The 21,463-nt window shown below is 40.3% G+C and overlaps 1 long non-coding RNA gene across 1 annotated transcript; it reads right to left on the bottom strand.

Annotated features, from left to right (window-relative positions):
* Positions 1-2,218: 2,218 nt before the first annotated feature.
* On the bottom strand, positions 2,219-19,523 carry LOC141538737 (uncharacterized). Its single transcript, XR_012481116.1, has 4 exons — positions 18,882-19,523; positions 16,664-16,773; positions 3,133-3,246; positions 2,219-2,526 (listed from the first exon to the last, which is right to left on the bottom strand). It is a non-coding gene; the product is annotated as an uncharacterized LOC141538737 (long non-coding RNA).
* Between the last annotated feature and the right edge of the window lie 1,940 nt (positions 19,524-21,463).

Raw genomic sequence — 21,463 nt, 5'->3', positions numbered from 1 at the left:
GTACCAATAAGTGGTTTACAAGGAAAATTGAAAGTAAGGAAGTTGTCCCTTGGGCTTCCCTAAGTGTGAAAGGTGGGACAGCACAAGCAAGAGCCAGTTGCAGAGGGTCCAGCTCTAAGCCTAAGGCCAGGTATCTGAGTCCATCCCTGCTCTCTGTCCTGCTCCCGTCTTTGCCACCCTCCCTCTTCTATTCCCAATTCCTTCCCCTTGGCTCATAGACTGCCTTCTTCATCCACAGACTTGGCCCCATCATCGGGTGGTTGAAGCTCCTTCCCATAGGGCAACTTATTTCCCAGGAGAATACCAGCTTTCCTTGAAAGGGATCTCCCCAACACACAGGCTAATAGCCCCACAGAATTTATGCTTCTCAATAATAGCTGTCTGTGCCAACAGACCAAGTCCGTCCTGGGCATCAGAACTAACCAGATTGTCCCAATTAGGGAGAATGAACCAACAAAGTACAGGGCAGCCTTTCCAGCAAAGAGAGAAGCCCACAAGGAGCTGTTCCTCTTGAGACGAGAAGTGTATGCCAAAAAGCCAAGGCACTACTCTTCAACAGTCCATGTAGCAAAATTTTACCACTCGACAAGGAACAAGATGTTGGCGCAATGCCGAAGGAAGCCACAAAACCCTTACATCTCCTGCAAGGCCAGGGGAACAGGAAGCTCCCCCTGCCCTCTTTTTCCCTTTACCCATATTTGGAACCCCTGGGTGCTATTGGCACAAAAAACTCCTCCAAGGCCTCAGGGCCAAGAGACTGGCCGTGCCCACCTCAGAATTAAAGGCAGCCCAGCTTGTGGGGCGGGGCAGTGCTCAAGGCAGTTGTGCTAGCCAATCCTAACCCATCCTGGAGGGGAAGGGGAGCACCCCAGGGCTGTCCCAGAGGCTCCAAGGGGGGAGGATGAGACCTGAAGTGGCTCCCCTGATCATTCTCCCTAATAGGGACAATATGGTTTGTCCCGATCCCCAGGGCGCACTTGGCCTGTTGGCACAGGCTGCTTTGGAGCGGTACCAGCAAATCTTTGACAGGGTTGTTAGCCTGTGTGTTGGGGGATCCTGTAAGGTGCTGTTGTCTCCAGAATCTGCCGATCGCTCTCTGGGAGGAGATCTGCTGTTGTCAACTCAAATCTCTCAGATTCTTCTTCCTCCAGAGAGCCGCCTCAAGTCTAGTCTAGACTCCCCCTTTTCTCCAGAGCTGCCCTCTTTTATCCTCCCAGAGAATGGGTGTGGGATAATGCAAGGGCTTCTGGGAAAAATTTCTTCAACCAATGAACTTGCTCCTCCTAAGCATGCAAGCTCCTCCCCAGGAGTTCAAAGGGGTTGAAGTCCTAGTAAAGACCAGAAGTAGAGAATTGTTAAGTACCAACTTAGCACTTAGTAAGAAACTAATATCTCATCTCATTAGCACTTAGTAAGAACCTAACAGGATCCCTTTCAAGGAAAGGGGGTATTCCTTTGGGGATCACAGACAGGCTAAGGAATACCCCTACTAGAACACAGAAAGGGTGTGAAAGCATGCACACTTGATTTTGGGGTTGTTCCCAATAGCGGGTAGATTGAGAAGTGGTCCCAGGAACTGAGTCAGCCAGAGCAATTCCAACAAAATAAGGGGATTCAAAATTAAAGCAGAGACGGCAAATACATCTCAGCTAGGGTTTAAAAATGAATGTACAGGGGATGCTAGGTGGCAAAGTGGAGAGAGCACCAGCCATAAAGTCAGGAGGACCTGAGTTCAAATCTGGTCTCAGACACTTAACACTTCCTAGCTGTGTGACCCTAATTGCCTCAGGAAAAAAAAAAAAAGTACAGTAAACAGGAACCTGCTGCCTGAGGTTTAACAATTGTCAAATTCACTTCCCACCTCTCTCTCCGCTGCTGTCCCTTCAATCTAACTCCTAGTGAGTTATCTGATGTAGGTGTTTTCCCATTCTTTCAAGTGCTTCTAGGAAAATCCACCAGCTTGCAGGGTCCCTTATCTCTTATCCCCCCTTTTGTTTTATCAAAGACATCATCAGAGGGGAAGTAGATAGGGCTCCAATTGTCAAGTAGCCATCTCACATATAAATCCTGAAAGTGAATAGAAGTTCCTATACATAAAGCATTAGTACAGTAAGGGTTTGCTGCTCCAGTACTTTTGTAAAGATCCCTCAAATAATTACATGTTCTGAAGGGAACATTGTGTCCAATTACGTAATACAAATACATACTATAAGCATGCTTTTCAGCAACAGTTACCCAAATTTTAACCCAACATTTCCATCCTAAATCCTAAATACATTGCAACAGGGGACCCAGTCATTCATCACCCAGGCCCAGTTCCCCCTAAATCAATGGGGCTCAAAGTTCATTAGAAGCAGGGGTGATGGTCTCATCTTCTGAAACTGCTTTCTGCTGAGAATGGGCGTAGACTTGAATCATCCTACAAATTCCCAATTCTTGGGGTGGTGTGCTAGAATGCATTGAAGCATCTGATGAGTTGAGCCAGGTCCTGGAACACGTCAATACAGCTGTTATGTTGACCAAAATCTAGAATAAAAAAAAAGAAAAATCTAATAAGGGTTAGAGTAGTCTGAGATAGAAAGACTGGCCCACAAGGACTGCTGCAAGATGTGGAGAGGCCAATATAGATTGGTCAGTAGCTTCCCATATAGGGAAACATGCTGGTCTCACAGGACAGACAAATGTTAAACCTGTGTCAGCTGTGAATAAACAAAATACCAGTGAGGTCTCACAGACCATTGTGTCAATTGTTCTTACATTTTAGGAATCTTTATGATTCTTATTAGCTACAGACACACATTATCTACTAACTGGTGGATGACTAGGTTAAATACTCATTCACCTAATCATTAAGGATATAATGACTACATATAGTCAGACTGGAATCAGCCAGGTATTACGTAATTGAAGTGTATTAATGGTTTTCATTGACTATTTGTGCTGATTATAGAAATCTGCTCTAAGATAAAAAAGCAGGAACATGGTTACAATATAATATAATCAGTCAAAACTGATTCTTCAGCACATAGATGACACAGGATAAAGGAGCCTTAACTCGTTATGCTTCAGGTAATTGTCCCACTTCCTGTCAGAGGTGGAGTACTGACTTGATGATCTATCAGACATTCATACCTGAATTTAAAGCTCCCAAATAATATCAGCTGCAATCCCGACAGATTTGACCTCCAGTAGGAAACCTCATGAATGAAAGCTTCAGATGGATCCAGATCTCAAGGATGTCATATCCTAAACAGATATTAACCATGACCTTATATTGATAAGAGTAACGGAGTCATCCAAGAGTGTTCACAGCTCATTGTTCATATCAATGTAGATGAATTATATATAAGGTCAGCATTACATAAATCGTTTTACTTTTAAAATGCCCAATTCATAGAACAAGTCCAAATTGCATATTGTCTATAGCAGAAACATGTCCAAAGGGACAAAGGCAAAATCTATTACTTTCAGAGTCCCTTTAAATAAGGGGTACACTTTAAAGTGACTCCAGACATTCAATTAAAAGTCATAGGATATCTTAATCACATATAAAGGAACATTATCAGAAATAACATTAATAACTTTTTCATTCTAAAAAATATTAATTCATCTTTCTCCAATTGAGGATTCCCGATAAACCTTTGCAAATATAAGAGGTAGAACAAGGTGTATATAAAACAAAAAAAATCCCATAAAAAATTGGGCATATACCATTAGTTCAGATAAAAATCCTGATGCAAATACTTCAAGAAAGTTCTGGATCACATTTGTTATCATAGTCATTAAACAAGAAGACCATTATGCACTTAAATAAACATTAAATAATATCCTGAAGACAGATGGAGACCTTGGTAGAAATAATCACTTTCAGAGAACTTGTGGAATCTATGCTACAGCCTCAAAAATGACTTTGCCTGAAAGCAGTCATAGACTTGAAAAAATGAAACATTCAGTGATTAACACCATGTAATGGAGGCTGTTCCTTTAAACAATAAAATGTTTTCTGCAGCAAAGAGCCAGCTGCAGTTGTCTTCCCTTCTAAGAAGCAGCCACACCCAGGGAGAAGGAGAGTGAGTTAAATCCTCACCTTCCCCTCTCCAGTTCTCATAATTAACTTTTAGAGTGCCAAGTCTTTCTCATTATTTAGCCAGTGAGTTTTCTTTCTCCAAACAAATGACAAGTTTCTCCCATTAAGGGAATTGCCTCTTTCTGTCCAACTTCACTCCTCTCCCCTTTTCCAGCATGCTTTCTCTCGTTCAATCATCAACACTATCCCCCTGTAACACATCCCATCTCTCTCTCCTCCCGATTCCCACATGCTTCCAAAACCAATAACCCTTAACAATTTCACGATAGCCACAAACATAACCTATCAAAAAATAGATAGGAATCTCATGTAATGTACAGTCGTTTCAAATTTAAATTACTTAAAATCAACACTTTTCCAGGTGATATTCTTATTAGACATTTCATTCAAACTGTCAGTTTCAGGAAATCTATCCTACTTGTCCCATGTATGTAAAATCACCTCTCTTCTTTCCTTTGTTTTCTTTTTTTTCAAATCTTTTAAGATTCACAATATAGCTAACAGCTAAATACAAAGCTTTTACACATATTCGAAAGAGCTGACAAAATTTTAACGCATAACTTAAAAATATTTATAAATTTCCTAAAATATGTTTCAGAAGGTAACATACTTCAATTAGGATATGTGACCTCTTGTAGCTAAGTTATCAAAACTTTAACAAATTTTTAAACCAAATCAAAAAGTGCTTTAAAATTTTTTTATTAATGGTTCAATATTCAAACAAATTCCCAAGATCTCATACCCAGAATAAACAGATTAATCATGCACAAGGCAAAAGTAATTATCTCCCACAGTTTCAGAATCACAATACCATTTTGAAGACTAAGACCCCAAAAATCAGCTTGTAGAGGAAGATTGGAAAACCTCCCCTGCCCTAAAAGCAGATCTTAGTTTTTTTTAAAGACTCTTACTCCCATTCATTCTTTAGGATTAGATTATTTCATTTCCAACTAATTTTTGGTTTATTTTTCCCTGGCCTTCCATTGCATAGGATTTTTATTGCATCATGATCTGAAAAAAAAAGTCATTATATTTGCCTTTCTGTGTTTGATTTTGAGGTTTTTATGTCCTAATATGTGGTCAATTTTTGTACAGATTCTGTGAACCTCGAGGAAAAAAAAGTAAACTCCTTTCTATCTCCATTTAATTTTCTCCAAAGGTTAGAAAAGTTAAAACTTTTCTAACATTCTGCTTACCTCACTTCTTTGTTGATTTTTGATTCAATTTATTTAGACCTGAGAGAGCAAGGTAGAGATTTCCCCACTAGTATAGTTTTTCTGTCTATTTCTTCTTGCATCTCTATTATCTTCTCCTCTAGGAATTTGGATGCCATACCAGTTGGTGCATATATGTTTAGTATTGAACTTGTTTTATTATCTATAGTACCCTTAGAAAGTTATAATTTCCTTCCTTATCTCTTTTAATTAGATCATTTGCTTGATCTGAAATCAGGATTGTTATCCCTGCTTCTTTTACTTCACCTGAAACACAATAAATTCTGCTCCAGCCCTTTCTTTTCACTCTGTTTTAAATGTGTTTCTTGTAAACAACATTGTACGATTCTGGCTTTTAATCCAATCTGCTATCCACTTCCATTTTGTGGGAGAGTTCATTCACATTCACAGTTAAAATAATTCTCTATTTCCTGTCAACTTATTTTTCTTTTAAGTTATGCTTTCATCTTTCCTTTCCCTCTTCTCTCTTCCCGCCCCCCCCCCCCCCCCCCCCCCCCCGTATTTTGCTTCTGATCACTATCCTCCGTCACAGCCTTTCCCCTTTAAGGCTCCTCCTCTTTTTTCACCTATTGCTTTTCCTTTGATTGGTCTTGCCTTTTCTTTTCCCCTTTCCCCTACCACTTTCCTATAAGAAGAGACAAAGATTCACACAATGTTCAACACTCTTCCTTCTTTCCCTCAGTTATAGCAGGGTTTCTTTGCCTCATTGTGAGATGTAATTTTTCATAAAAATTTTAACCTCCTTGTGCCTCTTTTTCTAGTGCAATCCTCTTTCCACCTATACTTCCTTTTTCATATCATAATGAAATCAAATCATACCTGCACTCTTAAGCATACCCATGCCAGAAATAGAGTTCTCAAGAGTTCTTTCCTTTTTGCCTTTTTAAGCTTAAAGTTCTGTGTTTGAAGATCACATTTTTAGTTCAGTTCTGGTCTTTTCATCACAAATAGATGAAATTCACCTGTATCCTTGAATGCCCATCTTCTTCTCTGTAAGATAATGCTCATTTTATCTGGGTACATTATTTGTGGCTATAATCCAAGTTCTTTTGCCTTTTCGGCTATCAAATTCCAGGCCTTCAAGGTGGAAGTTGCTAGGTCCTGGGTAATTCTGATTGTGACTCTGTGGTATTTGAATTGCTTCTTTCTGGCTGCTTGCAATTTTTTTCCTTTTGTCTGATAGTTCTGAAACTAAGCCATGGTATTCCTTGGAGTTTTCATTTTGGAGTGTCTTGATTAGGGAATTCTATCAATGGCTATTTTTTACCTTCTGATTCGAGGACATAAGGATACTTTTCCTTTATGATTTCCTGTAAGAAAATGATTTTTTTTTTTCATTATGGCATTCAGTATGTTCAATAATCCTTATATTGTCTTTCCTAGATCTATTTTCCAGTTGTTTTTCCTAGGAGGTAATTCATATTTTTTTCTGTTTTTCTTTTTGAGTTGTTTGATTTTTGAAGTCTTAAGTTATTTACTTTCATTTGTTCAAGTCTAATATTTAGTATATTATGTTCTTCAGTTACCTATTTTAGCTTCTTTTGTACTTGGCAAATTGAATTGTTTTAATCATTGCCTATTTTTTTTCCATTTCACAAATTCTGTTTTTCAGGAGTTTGTATTTTATTTATTATTATTTTTATTTAATTTTAATTTTATTTTATAATTATAACTTTTTTTTTTGACAGTACATATGCATGGATAATTTTTTACAACATTTATCCCTTGCACTTCTATTCGGATTTTTTCCCTTCCTCCCCAACCCTCTCCCCCAGATGGCAGGTAGTCTTATACATGTTAAATATATTACAGTATATTCTAGATACAATATATGTGTGTAGAACCGAATTTCTTGTTGCACAGGAAGAATTGTAAAAACAGTTTACACTCATTTCCCAGTGTTCCTTTTCTTCATGTAGCTTATTCTGTCCATCATTAATCAATTGGAATTGGATTAGCTCTTCTCTATGTTGAAGATATCCACTTCCATCAGCATACATCCTCGTACAGTATCATTGTTGAAGTGTATAATGATCTTCTGGTTCTGCTAGTTTCACTTAGCATCAGTTGATGTCTCTCCAAGCCTCTCTGTATTTCTCCTGTTGGTCATTTCTTACAGAACAATAATATTCCATAACATTCATATACCATAATTTCCCCAACCATTCTCCAATTGACGGACATCCATTCATCTTCCAGCTTCTAGCCACTATGAAAAGGGCTGCCACAAACATTTTGGCACATACAGGTCCCTTTCCCTTCTTTAGTATTTCCTTGGGATATAAGCCCAGTAGTAGTATGGCTGGGTCAAAGGGTATGCACATTTTGATAACTTTTTGGGCATAATTCCAGATTGCTCTCCAGAATGGTTGGATTCTTTCACAACTCCACCAACAATGCATCAGTGTCCCAGTTTTTCCATAGCCCTTCCAACATTCATCGTTATTTGTTCCTGTCATCTTAGCCAATCTGACAGATGTGTATTGATATCTCAGAGTTGTCTTAATTTGCATTTCTCTGATCAATAGTCATTTGGAACACTCTTTCATATGAGTGGAAATAGTTTTAATTTCATCATCTGAAAATGTCTGTTCATAACCTTTGATCCATGCTTATTTTTTAAGGAGTTAAATAATTTTCCATTTCATCAAATCTATTTTGTAGGGAGTTACATAATTTTCTCATTTCTACAAATCTGTTTTTAGGGAATTACATTTTCCCATTTGATCCAATTTTTAAAAGAGGTTTTCTTCAGATAATTTGTTTTTATTTATATATCCTCTTATAGAGATCTCATTCCCTTTCCCCATTTTTTCTTCTATCTTTCAAGATCTTTTTTGAAATTTTCCAAGAAAGCCTTGTGAAATGAGGACCAGCTCATATCTCTTTTGTGGACTTCATGTGGAGTTGATTGGCCTTTGGGACGCTCAGGGTTTGAGGTCTGTTCTCTCTTTATATAAATGTCTGTCATCAAATTTCCTTCTCTTTTATTTCATTTTTTTAAAGGTTCACATCTGCTCTTAAGGCAAAGGAGTGAAAGTTGCTGTAGTATATAAATGGAGCCAGTGTTTCTGACTGACTTCCAATGCTGGGTAATCTCATCCAGGTGCCAAGTTCTTCTGAGACTCATAGCTTACAGTTTGCCTTTTGTATTCACTTTTGGGTAGTTTTATAGCATATCTGCTAACACCTGCTTGCAACCAGGACAGAGTAGCCTAAAAGCCTCACAGATGAATCCCTGGTGAATGCTGCAACATTCAGGCTCCTCACCCAGATCCTTGCCCCAGGCTCCCTGTGCTTCAGTCTGGGCTAGGCAGACTGTCCCCCTGCTTGTTTAGAACAGATCTGTTCTGAAGTTCTTCCAAGGTATGGCATTCTGGGAATGTGTTGTACTCCAGATAGTTGTTGGTTCCAGTTTAGAGACTTAAATCTATTGTTGGTTTGAGAGAAAGTTAGGGGAGGTCATAGAAATCTTTGTCTTCTCTCCACAATCTTGGCTTCACCTCTTCTTTTTAAAAAATCTTTTTAATTCAACCTTTTTATCTTCAAAACATGTGTATGGGAAGTTTTTCAACATTGATCTTTGCAAAACATTATGTTCCAAATTTCTCCCTTTTCCCCACCCCTCCCCTAGATGTCAAATAATCCAATATATGTTAAGCATATCAAAAATGTAGATTAAATCTAGTTTATGCATACATATTTATACAATCATCTTGATTCACTATAACAATCATATAAAAAAGTGGAAGAAAAATAAGAAAATAAAGAGCAAGCAAATAATAATAAAGAGTGAAAATGCTTTGTTGTGATCTACTCTCAGTTCCCACAGTCCTTTCTTTGGGTGTAAAAGGCTCCCTTCATCAGAAAATCATTGGAACTGGCCCCAAGCATCTCACTCTTGAAAAGAGCCATGTCCATCAAAATTTATGCCTGTGTAATCTGGTTGTTGCTGTATGCCACGTTTCCCTGGTTATACTCACTTCACTTAGCATCAGTTCACATAAATCTCTCCAAGTCTTTCTGAAATCATTCTGTTGATCTCATTTCTTATAGAAAAAATCGTCTTCCATAACATTTATATACCATCACTTATTCAGACATTCTCCAAGTGATGGCCATCCACAGAGTTTCCCGTTTCTTGTGGCTACAAAAAGCTCTGTCCCAAATATATTTGCACATGTGGGTCCCTTCCTCTCCTTTACTAGAAGTGGTTTTAATTGCTTCATTTTAAAATTGTCTTTTCATATCCTTTGACCATTTGTTAATTGGAGAATGGATTGTATTCATATAAATTTTAGTCAATTTTCTATATATCTTAGAAATGAAACCTTTATGGAACAGAAAATGGTACATAATACATTTGCTGTTTCTAGTGCAATCATCTTTAAGAATTTTACTGTATTATGGGAAGAATTGTGTCACTCCTTAAGCTAAAATAAAAAGAAATTGAAAAGAAAAAAAAAATGAAACTGTTTTCAGAACCCTTGGATGGAAAAATTGTTTCCCAGTTTCCTGCTTCCATCTGATATTGTCTGCATTGATTTTATTTGGACACAAACTTTTTAGCATAATATAATAAAAGTGATCTATTTTGCATTTCATAATTGAGCTTTTTTTTTTTTTTTTGGCCATTATGTTTCTTCCTTCTCCACAGATCAGAGAATTACACTACCCTTTGTTCTTCTAAGTTGCTAATATGACTCTTTTATGTAAATCATGAGCCCATTTTGACATCTTGGTGTAAGTGTTAAGATGTTGGTCAATGCTTAGTTTTTACCATTCTATTTTCCGGTTGTCTCAGCAATTATTCTGAGAGTTCTTATCCCAGAAGGCTGGGTTTCTCAAAAACTAGATTACTACAATTCCACTGATCAACTACTCTTATTCCTTTCCTTTAACTGTGGATCCAGGGAAAGGGAACTCCCTACTTTGCAGCAGTATCACCAAAGGGCATAGATCTAGGAAGTGACAGAAATAAGACCAGGATCTATCAGATCACATAGCCACTACTACCCCAAAGCCCACACAAACAATCCCCTCCTCATCCTATCCTCTTTCCAGACTCCTTCCACCTTCTATCCCATCTCAACATTTTCTAAGATTCAGTGACAGTAGCCTCATTGATGCATTTTAGAAGAAACCGTCCCTCTCATCTGTCTTGTACACTTGCCCTTTCTCTCATACCTGGGAAAGGAGAGGAGGAAGGAGAAAGGAGGAGAGTGAGAGAGAGAGGGAAATAGGGAGATAAAGAGAGAAAAGAATTAGAAAAAGGAGGAGGAGAAGGAGAAAGAGAAGGAGAAGAAGGACGAGGAGGAGGGAGAGATGAGGAGGAAGAGAGGACAGAGTGATAGTGAGAGGAAGGAAACAATTGATATTCACACACTCAGTATGAGCTGTGTGTAGAGGGCCACAGACAGTGGGAGAACTCTGGTTGAGGTATAAGAACCTTCAGATCAGAGGAAACCTGCTGTGGAATTTGGCACCCATCTCCCCTAAAGGCACTCAGTTTTACTTAGAAGTCAGGGGTGGTGATAACCTGTGTTGTGATTGAAGCAGATTGATATCAGATGGCAAAGATGGGTACCAGGTGACAATCTACATGCAATAGCAAATTGTTTATGTGGTTCCACATGTGCAGTATACACTTAGTGCATGCCCAGTATTCTTTTGGTTACATAAGGGTATGAGGGTATACAATGGTGAAAGAACCGAGTAAAGGGATTCCATATTTCTACCATCCTCAGGAGTCCCACTTCATCAGGTCTCCACTCAGATAGCATATTTTAACCACACCAGCATGGGGTCTCTAGAAAGCATGGCACATTTTGTCACCCCAACTTGGGAGTTCTAGAAAGTAGAATATTTTAATCACCCCTGCGTGGGGGCTCTAGAAAGGACGGTATGTTTTATCATCCCAACTTGGGGGCTCTGGAAAGGAGGACAGAATATTTTAATCAGACTGGTTTGGGGGTTCTAGAAAGCATGGTATATTCTGTCACCCCAACTTGGGGACTCTAGAAAGGAGGACACAGCAGAGCTAAAAATTGACAGCTAAGCCTTGTTTCCTTCATTTTTGTTGGCAAGAGTCTCCAGGGTAATTCCTTTTGAGGGGGACAGGGATGCAGAAATATGTGTAGAAGGAGGAGTGAGGAAGTTTCTATCTGTGGGGAGGCATCTATATTTCTGGGAGAAATTATCTCTAGAGATCAGTGGGACAGATACTTCGTGTGCCTGCAATAGAAGGAAGAACACTCCTTCTGTTCTTTAAGGGGAAGCAGCTAAGATACCATCCACATCTTGAGAAAGAAATCCTCTCTTCTAGATTCTAGGGAGATAACACAACCCCCCTAAAACTTGGCTTCATACAAAATGGATATATATATTTTTTTAATCTCAATCTTGTATTCTGTTACGGTGAAGTAAGGCTTGTACAGTCTTTGGAGAACTGGGCCTGAAACTCAGTGTGATCTGAAGTCCAAATTCAGGCTCAGATGTACCAGTGTCTCTGAGTGTCACTTCGCCTATTTGCTCACAGGGTTGTTGTGAGGATTAAATGACATGGTGAACTTAAAGGCCACTGAGCACAGTGCAGAGGACAAAGTAGGTGTTTCACCTCATTTTTCCTTCCCTGATGTGAACCTGAGACTGTCCCTAAGTCCTAATTGCATAGAATTTCTAAGAAATCTGCTCCTCCACTACCATCACCCAGTTTGTGAATCAAGCTGAACCATGGGAGACTCGTGGAACCTTAGCACAAGAAAAGAGGGGCAAGACTGGCTCACAGTTCTTATTCTTTCTTTGACAAATGACCTTCTGACAACTGGCAGAGCCTCTCTGGCCTGCCTTCAAACCAGATTTTAAATTCCTAACAAGTAATGCTCAGCAATCTCAATATTTTTATGTGTTCCATTGCTTCCTTAAAATTGGAGAGGTGGGCACAATTGTTCATTCTCTGTGTAGATATGAAATGTAGATATGGAAAATCCTTTTCTCACAGCAGTTGGGTGCCCTAGCTGTCATTTCTTCTGGAGAGAGCTGGTTTGCTTCAAGTGCCTGAAATGGGTAAGAAAGGCTTGTCCAGGCTAGAACTATTGGTTAGATTTCAAGTCCCTCCTTCTGGCCCTCAAGGGCCAGTAGGTAGTAGTTACTACCTTGATCTTTTCTTTTGTAGATTTCAGAATGCAAATAAGAGAGAATTCTTGAAGCTGGGAGGGAATTAATGCACTGATGAGCCTGCAGGTCCATAGGATGTTGTGAAATCAAAGAATATTGGAACAACACTCAAATTTTGTGATATGGGCAGTCTGGGAGAAGCAACTCACTTTTCATTGGGAAATGCCACCTGAAATCACAGCCAATAAATGAACTTGACCTTTAGAGATTCATCCTTTTGACTTACAGCCACTTGGAAAGATTATAATCTTTCAAGTTTTTAGTTTTCCTGTGGTCATACAAGGGAGTCTCTCAGTTGCCTCCCTTCCATTTCCTTTAATGAGGAGAGAGGCAAAATGGGTTGGAGAATGGGGGAAATCGGGAAAGAAACCTGAAAGATTGATCCCTTTCATCCATTGTGTTGAGGCTGGCTCTCCTTCCTGCCCAACCATAGTAAACACAGAAAAGCAAGGCCTGGGCTGTGCTACATCAGCTATTAGGGCTTTGTGGGTCTCCTACTCCTGTAGTTGCGTGATTGGGATAGTGGTTATAATAAAAATTTTTAGGACTTATTTGTTGACATCCTTTTCCCATAGAAACTCTGCAGCTTGAATTGGAAGAAGAAACAGAGTATTACTCCCCAAGGTGAGAATCACTCAACCAACATTTGGCAATATTTGTTCAAGAGACAAAAACATTATAAATACATAAACTAGAACACACTAGAAAAATACAGAGTACACAGTAAGTCACACGAGAAGGCATAATCCTAATACAACAGTTGGAGTCCTTTAGGAAAGAGGCCTACAGAGTCATGAGGTTGATAGCAAGGTGAGTGAAGGAAAGCAAGCATGTGGGGGAGGAGTGTGGTAGAGGAAGGACTTAGATTCTGCAGAACTAAATGGATGAAATGTGGGCAAAGTAAGAGAAAAGCACAGGGAATGGGTGCAATGCTGGGTGACTGGAGTAGGGAATTTCGGACAAGGGGAGAGTTTGGGGAACCAATATTAGGCAATGTGTTTTGGACACATGGATATTCAGTTGCAAAGTGGGCATCCGATTCAGAATGTGCAACAGATATTGTATGGAAATTGGGGAGCACAGCTGAGGAGGTAGACTATGACCTGATCAATACACCTGAGAGCATTTTGCCTAGAGATGATAATTGGGGACCTCATCAATTTCCCAGACAGTCATGTGGAATACCATTCATATCCTAAGAGATAAAACGAACAAATAGATGACCAATTACAGAAGCATAAGGCGGTCACCGCCAGGGTCCATGACATGAATAAAGATCCAGTAAAAGAGACTAAATGGAAAGCAGGACACCCAAGTCAGTAAAAAACAGAAGAGAGCAGAATCATCAGAACTCAGAGTATCCTGAAGGAGAAGAAAAGTCAGTCACTCCCAAAAATGCTACCAGATTGATGCTGAAGGAGCAAAATGAGACTGTGGTCTTTCAGTTTTGCATTATAGAGGTTTATCAGTCAATTTTCATTTCAATGAGTAAAACTCATCTGCACGAGGAGGGGAGAAGCCAGAGTGCAGAGAGCTTAGGAGAAAGAATACCCCCAAAATACATTCATTTTCTACTATGGTTCCAACACTAGACTAAGCATTGGAGGTGGGAGTGGAGTGGGGTGGGGAGGAGAAAGCAGGGAGGAGAAGTTCCCAGTCTAAAGGGATCACTCTATGCCAACAACTCTGTAGAAATAAATGGTTGACAAGAAAACCTAGAAGTAACAAAGTTGTCCCCTGGGCTTCCTTAAGTGTGAAATGAGGGACAGCACAAGCAAGAGCAACTTGGAAAAAGGGTCCAGCTCCATTCCAAAAGCTCCTGTACTGCTGCTGTCATTGCCAACCTCCCTCTTCTATTTGCTGATTCCTTCCCCTTTCCTCATAGGCTGCCTTCTTCATGCACAGACTGAGCCCCGCTCTGCAACACCAGAAGTCTCTCCCCACACGGCAGGACACCCAGGAGACGAGTTGTTCCTTTGCTAGAAAAGCACCCCACAAACTCTAAAATAACAGTCCTCAATGACAGGGCTGCACAGTGTTGCCTCCACTAAAAAATAGCAGGAGCTTCTGCCAATGGATCAAGTCTGCCGCATTCTCAAGGCAACGCCAGATTGCTCCTCTGTGGGAAAAGGACACCCCAAAATCAAGGGCAAACAATCCAATTCTTCCACAAAAGGCTGAATGTGAGGGCTGCAAGCGTTGGCTGCACTGAAAAACAGAAGCATGTGCCTGATGTGCCAAGTGTGCTGTTTATCTGAGGACAGGTCAGGTTGCCCCTCTTTGGGAAAATGACCCCTCCAAACTGGAAGGCAAACTGTCTTATCTGGGCTCTTACAAAAACGGGTGTGAGGCTGCAAGGAACCTGCTCCACTGATCCCCAGAATCCTGTGTCAATGGGCCACGGCACTCCTCTTCTCCAGTGCAGGTCGAATTGCCCCAATTGATGGAAATTCACCAAGCCACACTCCAAATGCACTGACCCAAAAACAATATCTGCCCCTCACAGTTCTCTCTCCTGCCCAACAGAAGCCTCTGCCAAGGGAAAAGGCCATTGTATTCCACAAACGAAGGCTAGTTGTCACTTTGGGGAGAATGACCCTCCATATGGACCAACCCACACTCTGACCCAGCTGATATCAAAGGAAGAATGTGTGCTTTGCACAGAGTTGTCTTCATTACCCAACAGAAGCTTTTGCCAATTGGCCAAATTGGGGAAATAAATTACTTAAGCAGTCCCATTTTAGGAAAAGAAACTGAACAAACTATTAGAAAAAAATCTTCAGGGCCAGATGCATTCATAAGTGAATTCTACTAAACATTTAAAGAAAAATAAATTCCAATACTATGTAATTACTTGGAAAAAGGGGTCTAGAAGGAGTACTTCCTAATTCCTTCTATGGTACTAATTACCTAAAGCAGGAAGAACCAAAATAGAAAAAAAAAATTACAGACCAATCTCCTTAATGCACATTGATGCAAAAATCTTACATAAAATATTAGCCAAGACATTACAGCACATATTTCCCAGGATAATACACCGTGAACAAGTGGGATTTATGCCAGGAATACATGATTGCACAAGAATATTAGGAATGTTAAGAAAACTATTGGTATAATTGACTATATCAATAACAAAACCAACAGAAATCATGACAATGACAACAGATGCAGAAAAAGCTTTTGACAAAATGAAGCACTTATTCATAAGAAAAACACCAGCCAGCAATAGGTTTCAAGAGAGCTTTCCTTCAAATAATAAACCATAACTCTCCAAAACAGCAAGCATTACTCGTAATGCAGAGAATTATCTGGGTGAATTCCTAATAAGATCAAAGGTGAAACACGGATGCCCATTATCACCACTATTATTCAACAATGTACAAGAAATATTGGCTTGAGCAAGAAGAAAAGAAAAAGAAATGAATGGAATTAGAATTGGCAATGAGGAAATCAAACTTTCTTTGCAAATGAGATGATGTACTTGGAGAATCCTAGAAAGCCATCCAAAAAACTACTGGAATCAACAGATTGAACAAACTTGACGGATATAAAATAAACCCACACAAATCATCAGCATTTCTCTATGTTACTGATAAAACCCATCAGCAAGATATAGAAAGAGAAATGCCTGTCAAATAATGTATACCAAATGAAATACTCGGGGGTCTAACTACCAAGACAAATCCAAGAACTATGTGAACACAATTTCAAAACACTTCTCATACAAATAAAGTTGGGTCTAAGCAATGGGGAAAATATCAGTTGCATCTGGGTAGAGTCTTTTAAGAGTAGAAAAATGCCAATTCTGACGCACTCAGTCTATGACTTCAGTGCCATAAACATGAATCAGGCAAAAATGTATTTTATAGAAGTACAAAAAATAACAAAATTCATATGGAAGAATAAAAGGTCAAGGATATCAAGGGAATTAAGGAAAAAAAATACAAAGAATAGTGGCTTACATTGTACGCTTGATAAATGGTCAAAGGATATGAACAGAATTTTCAGATGAAGAAATGTTATTTTCTAGGCAGATAAGGTGCTCTAAGGCACTCCCACTACACACCCCTCAGACTGGCTAAGATAACAGGAAAAGATAATGATGAATGATGGAGGGGATGTGGGAAAACTGGGAAACTAATACATTGCTGGTGGAATTTTTAACTGATCTAGCCATTCTGGAGAGCCATTTGGAACTATGCCAACAGGGCTGTCAAAACCTGTATACCCTTTGATCCAGCAGGGTATCTGCTGGGCCCATATGCCCAAGAGACCCTAAAGGAGGGAAAAGGACCGACATGTGAAAAAATGTTTGCGTCAGCCCTTTTTATACTGACAAGAACCTGGAAACTGAGTGGATGTCCGTCAGTTGGACAGTGCCTGAATAAGTTATGGTATATGAGTGTTATGGAACATTATTGTTCTATAAGAAATGATCAGTACTTTCGGGAAGGCCTGGAGGGACTGACATGAATAGATGCCGAGTGATATGAGCAGGACCAGGAGACCACTGCACACGGCAACAGCAAGAGTATACAATGATCCATTCTGATGGTCCTGGCTCTTTCCAACAATGAGATCATTGAGGACAGTTCCTATGATCCTGTCATAAAGAGAGCCTTCTACACACAGAGAGGGGGCACTGGGAACTGAGAGTGGATCACAACATAGCATCTTCACTCCTCTTCTTGTTTGTATCTTCTTTTCTTTCATATTTTTCTTTTCCTTTTGGATCTGATTTTTCTTGTGCAGCATAATTGTACAAATAGGTATACATACGACAAATTTAACATTTTTAGATTATCATGTATTGAATTACTTGCAGTCTGGGGGGAGTGAGGACAAAGGGAGGGAAATTTGGAACACAAGGTTTTGTAAAGGTTAATGTTGAAAAATTATCCATTCCTATGATTTGAAAATAAAAAGCTTAAGTGTAAAAGAGAGAAAATTTAAAAAGGATGGTTGCTTAGCATAACCAAACCTAAAAGTATATTATGAAATTTTAGTTATCAAAACCATTTGCTCTTAGCTAAGCTAACAGAGTGGTTGATCAGAGGAATACATTGCAATGATCAAGGCTTATAAATATCTAGTATTTGATAAAACCCCAAACACCAGATTCTGGCACAAAAACTCACTATTTGATAATAAATCTCAGGGAAAAGTGGAAAATCACATCCGTGTGATTACCCAGCCATTTCATTTGATGAAATCCACAAAAGAAAAGATCAAGGTAGTAACTAGAGGGCCAGAAGGAGGGACTTGAAATCCTAACCAATAGTTCTACCCTGGACAAGCCTTTCTCAACCCTTTCAGGCACCTAGAAGCAAACCAGCTCTCTCCAGAAGAAGTGACAGCTGGGGTACCCACCTGCTGTGAGAAAGGGATTTTCCATATCTACATTTCATATCTACACAGAGAATGAACAATTGTGCCCACCCCTCCAATTTTAAGAAAGCAATGGAACATATAAAAATGTTGAGATTGCTGAGCATTACTTGTTAGGAATTTAAAATCTGGTTTGAAGGCAGGCCAGAGAGGCTCTGCCAGTTGTCAGAAGGTCATTTGTCAAAGAAAGAATAAGAACTGTGAGCCAGTCTTGCCCCTCTTTTCTTGTGCTAAGGTTCCACGAGTCTCCCATGGTTCAGCTTGATTCACAAACTGGGTGGTGGTAGTGGAGGATCACAACAACCCTGTGAGCAAGTAGGCAAAGTGACTTTCTCTCAGACACACTGGTACATCTGAGCCTGAATTTGGACTCCGGATCACACTGACTTTCAGACTCAGTTGTCCAAAGACTGTACAAGCCTTACTTCACTGTAACAGAATACAAGATTAGTGACAATTTTAAAATGAAGCAATTAAAACCACTTGTAGTAAAGGAGAGGAAGGGACCCACATGTGCAAAACATATTTGGGACAGAGCTTTTTTGGCCAAAGTCTATCTGGCAGGAGAGGCAGGCTTCCTGGGAGCAGGTGCTCCAAGAGAGACCTGCGGGGGAGGGGTGGTAACCAGCACCATCAGGCTTTCTTTGGGTACATATTGGCCAGGCTGACAAAGGGGCCTAATGGTTGCTGCCAGCTTGTGGGCAGAGAGGAGGCAGGTTGGACACAGGGAGTGGAGGCTGTTCTTTCCCAAGGGAGTAACTTGTGGCAGCTCAAAGAGAATTGGATGCTGGCTTGCCTGTGGGAGTGGAAGTTGGCCAGAAGGAGTTGAAAGACCCCAGGGGGGGAAAGATGATGTGCCCTTTTCTTATTGAGCTTGGGCCTGTCCCTGGGACCTCTGAGAAGGTGTCTAAGAGTCGGGGAGCTTGGAGAGCAGGGCTGTCGTGCCTGAGGGTAAACGTGCAGCAGCCCCATAGCAGATTCAGCAAGCCTGTTACCTCTCAAGGGGAATGAGAGCCCCTCTGATGTCCCTTTCCAAACATTACTGACGACTCTGTGTTGGGCCACGGCTTGCAATCAATCTCGAATTTCCGCTGCACACTTCATGGTGAAGTCCTGGCTGTCAGGATTCCCTTTCTTTGCAGTTCTGTCGCCCCAATGAGCATGTGAGCCCTGGAAACAGTGTAAAAGTTCCCTCTCAATCGTTTCCCCAGTTTAAAGCTTTGGGGAGGACAGGGAGTTCGGCCTTCTGAGCAGAGACTCCCCAGGAGAGAGGGTTAGCCCCCTAAGTACTTCTGAGCGTCACCATGGAGTCTCGTAGCCATCTGTGCCCATCTTCCAAAAACCTGGACCCATCAGTAAACTCTTCACCATCTAGGGAAGCATGTCACCTAGAGCGGACTGAATGTAAAGTTTCCTCACTACTATGAATAACATCACTGGGCTGTGTTCTGTCAGGAAACAGGGCAGCGGGTGGCGAGGGTGACACAGGCAGAGGATTCAATTAGGAGGATCTACTAGGAGGGCCTGATAGTTGCCTTGCCTTTGGCTAGCCTTCAACTGACATGGCCTGGAGCTTCTAGAATGGTCTGAAAGCCTTGGGCAGTTTTCAACCTGGTTCCTAACTGTTGGTCAGTAACTGTTTTTAACTACTGTTAAAATTTGTGGCCCTATGGCTACCTTGTGCAACTTCTTCTGAATGTCTGGAGCAGCCTAAGAATGACAGTCATGTTGAGGGCAGTGGTCCCTTCAGGTGAAGAGCAGTGCAGATAGGTGTATTTCTTTTCAGTTTTTATATCCAATTTACATTAACTTCATTTGTAAATAAAAAAAAACTAATTGAATAGCAGAAAAGACATAGAAATAACAAAGTAAAAATATTGCCCCATCCCAGCAGAACTGCAGGGAGAATTGCAAATATATAACAATAAATTTCTTTTTCAAGAAACTATAATGAGAATTTAGATTTGATATTCTTTGATTTCACAACATCTTATGGATCTCTCAGGCTCCTTAGTGCATTGGTTCCCATCCCAGCTTCAATTCTCTCTTGTATTCTCATATCTTTATTGCAGTGTTAGTGTATACATCTTCATTCCTGTGTTGTGCCAAAGAATATTGGAACTACACTCAAATATTGTGACTTGGGCAGTCTGTGAAAAGCTGCCCATTAAGAAAATGCCACTTGAAATCACAGCCAATAAAAGAATTTTCTTTTGAGATAAATCCTTTTGATATACAGACACGTTGCCATAATCTTTCATCCTCTCATTTTTCCTGGGTCATACAAATGAGTCTCTCAGTTGCCTCCTTTCCCTTTCTTTTATGATGAGGAGAGACACAAAATGGAATGGACAAAGGAGGAAATTGGGAAAGGAACCTTAAAGAATTGATCACTTTATTCAATGTGTTGAGGCTGGCTCTCATTACTGCACAACCATTATAAACACAGAAAACAAGGCCTGGGCTCTGCTGTATTACCTATTAGGGCCTTGTGGGACAGCTCCTCCTTTAGTTGGGTGGATGGGGTAGTGGTGGCAATAAAAGTTTTTAGGACTTATTTGTTGACATCCTTTTCCCCCAGGAAATCTGCAGCTTGAACAGGTAGAAGTAATAGGATGGTTCCTAAGGGAGAGAAGCAATCAATCAACATTTGGTAATATTTGTTCAAAACAAAAACATCATTATAAATACAGGGACATAAATACATAAACTAGAACACATTAGAAAGATAGAGAGTATATAGACAGTCACAGGAGCAGGCATAATCCCAATAAACCTTTGGAGTCCTTTAGGTAAGAGGCCTACAGGGTCATGAGGTTAATAGCAAGGTGAGTGAAGGAAAGCAAGCATGTGGGGGAGGAGTGTGGTAGAGGAAGGACTTAGATCCTGCAGAACTAAATGGATGAAATGTGGGCAAAGTAAGAGAAGAAGGGAAGGGGATGACTGATCCGACAAAGCTGGTTGCCTGGAGTTGAGAATTTCAGGCAAGGGGAAAGTTTTGGGGATCAAGATTATGCAATGTGCTTTGGACACATGGATATTCAGTTGCAAATTGCACATCGAATTCAAAATGTACAACAGATATTGTATGGGAATTGGGGAGCACAGCTGAGGAGGTAGACTCCAGCCCCATCAACATCTCTGGGAGTGTTTTGCCCAGAGATGACAATTGGAGCCTCATCCATTTCCAGGACATCCAAGTAGGAGCACACAGAGCAAAAAGGTGACTGGTGACAGAGGCATAAGGGGGTCACCACCCGGGGTCCATGACATGAATAAAGATCCTGTCAAATAGCCAAGCAGGACACACGAGTCAGGAAGGAACCCAGAGAGAACAGAATTGGGAAAACTCTGAAGAGAGTATCCTGAGGGAGAAGGAAAGGCAGTCACTCCCCAAAATGCTGCCAGACAGATGCTGAAGGAGGAGAATTAGACAGGGGTCTTTCAGCTTTTACACTACAGAGGTTATCAGTCACTTTTCAATGAGTAAAATTCATCTTAATGAGGAGGAGAGAAGCCAGAGTGCAGAGAGTTTAGGACAAAAAATATCAAAAATTCAATTTCTACTTTGGGTCAA

The sequence above is a fragment of the Sminthopsis crassicaudata genome, chromosome 4 (assembly GCF_048593235.1).
Source record: "Sminthopsis crassicaudata isolate SCR6 chromosome 4, ASM4859323v1, whole genome shotgun sequence".
Lineage (NCBI taxonomy): Eukaryota > Metazoa > Chordata > Mammalia > Dasyuromorphia > Dasyuridae > Sminthopsis > Sminthopsis crassicaudata.
This window is presented reverse-complemented; position numbering and strand designations above follow the sequence as displayed.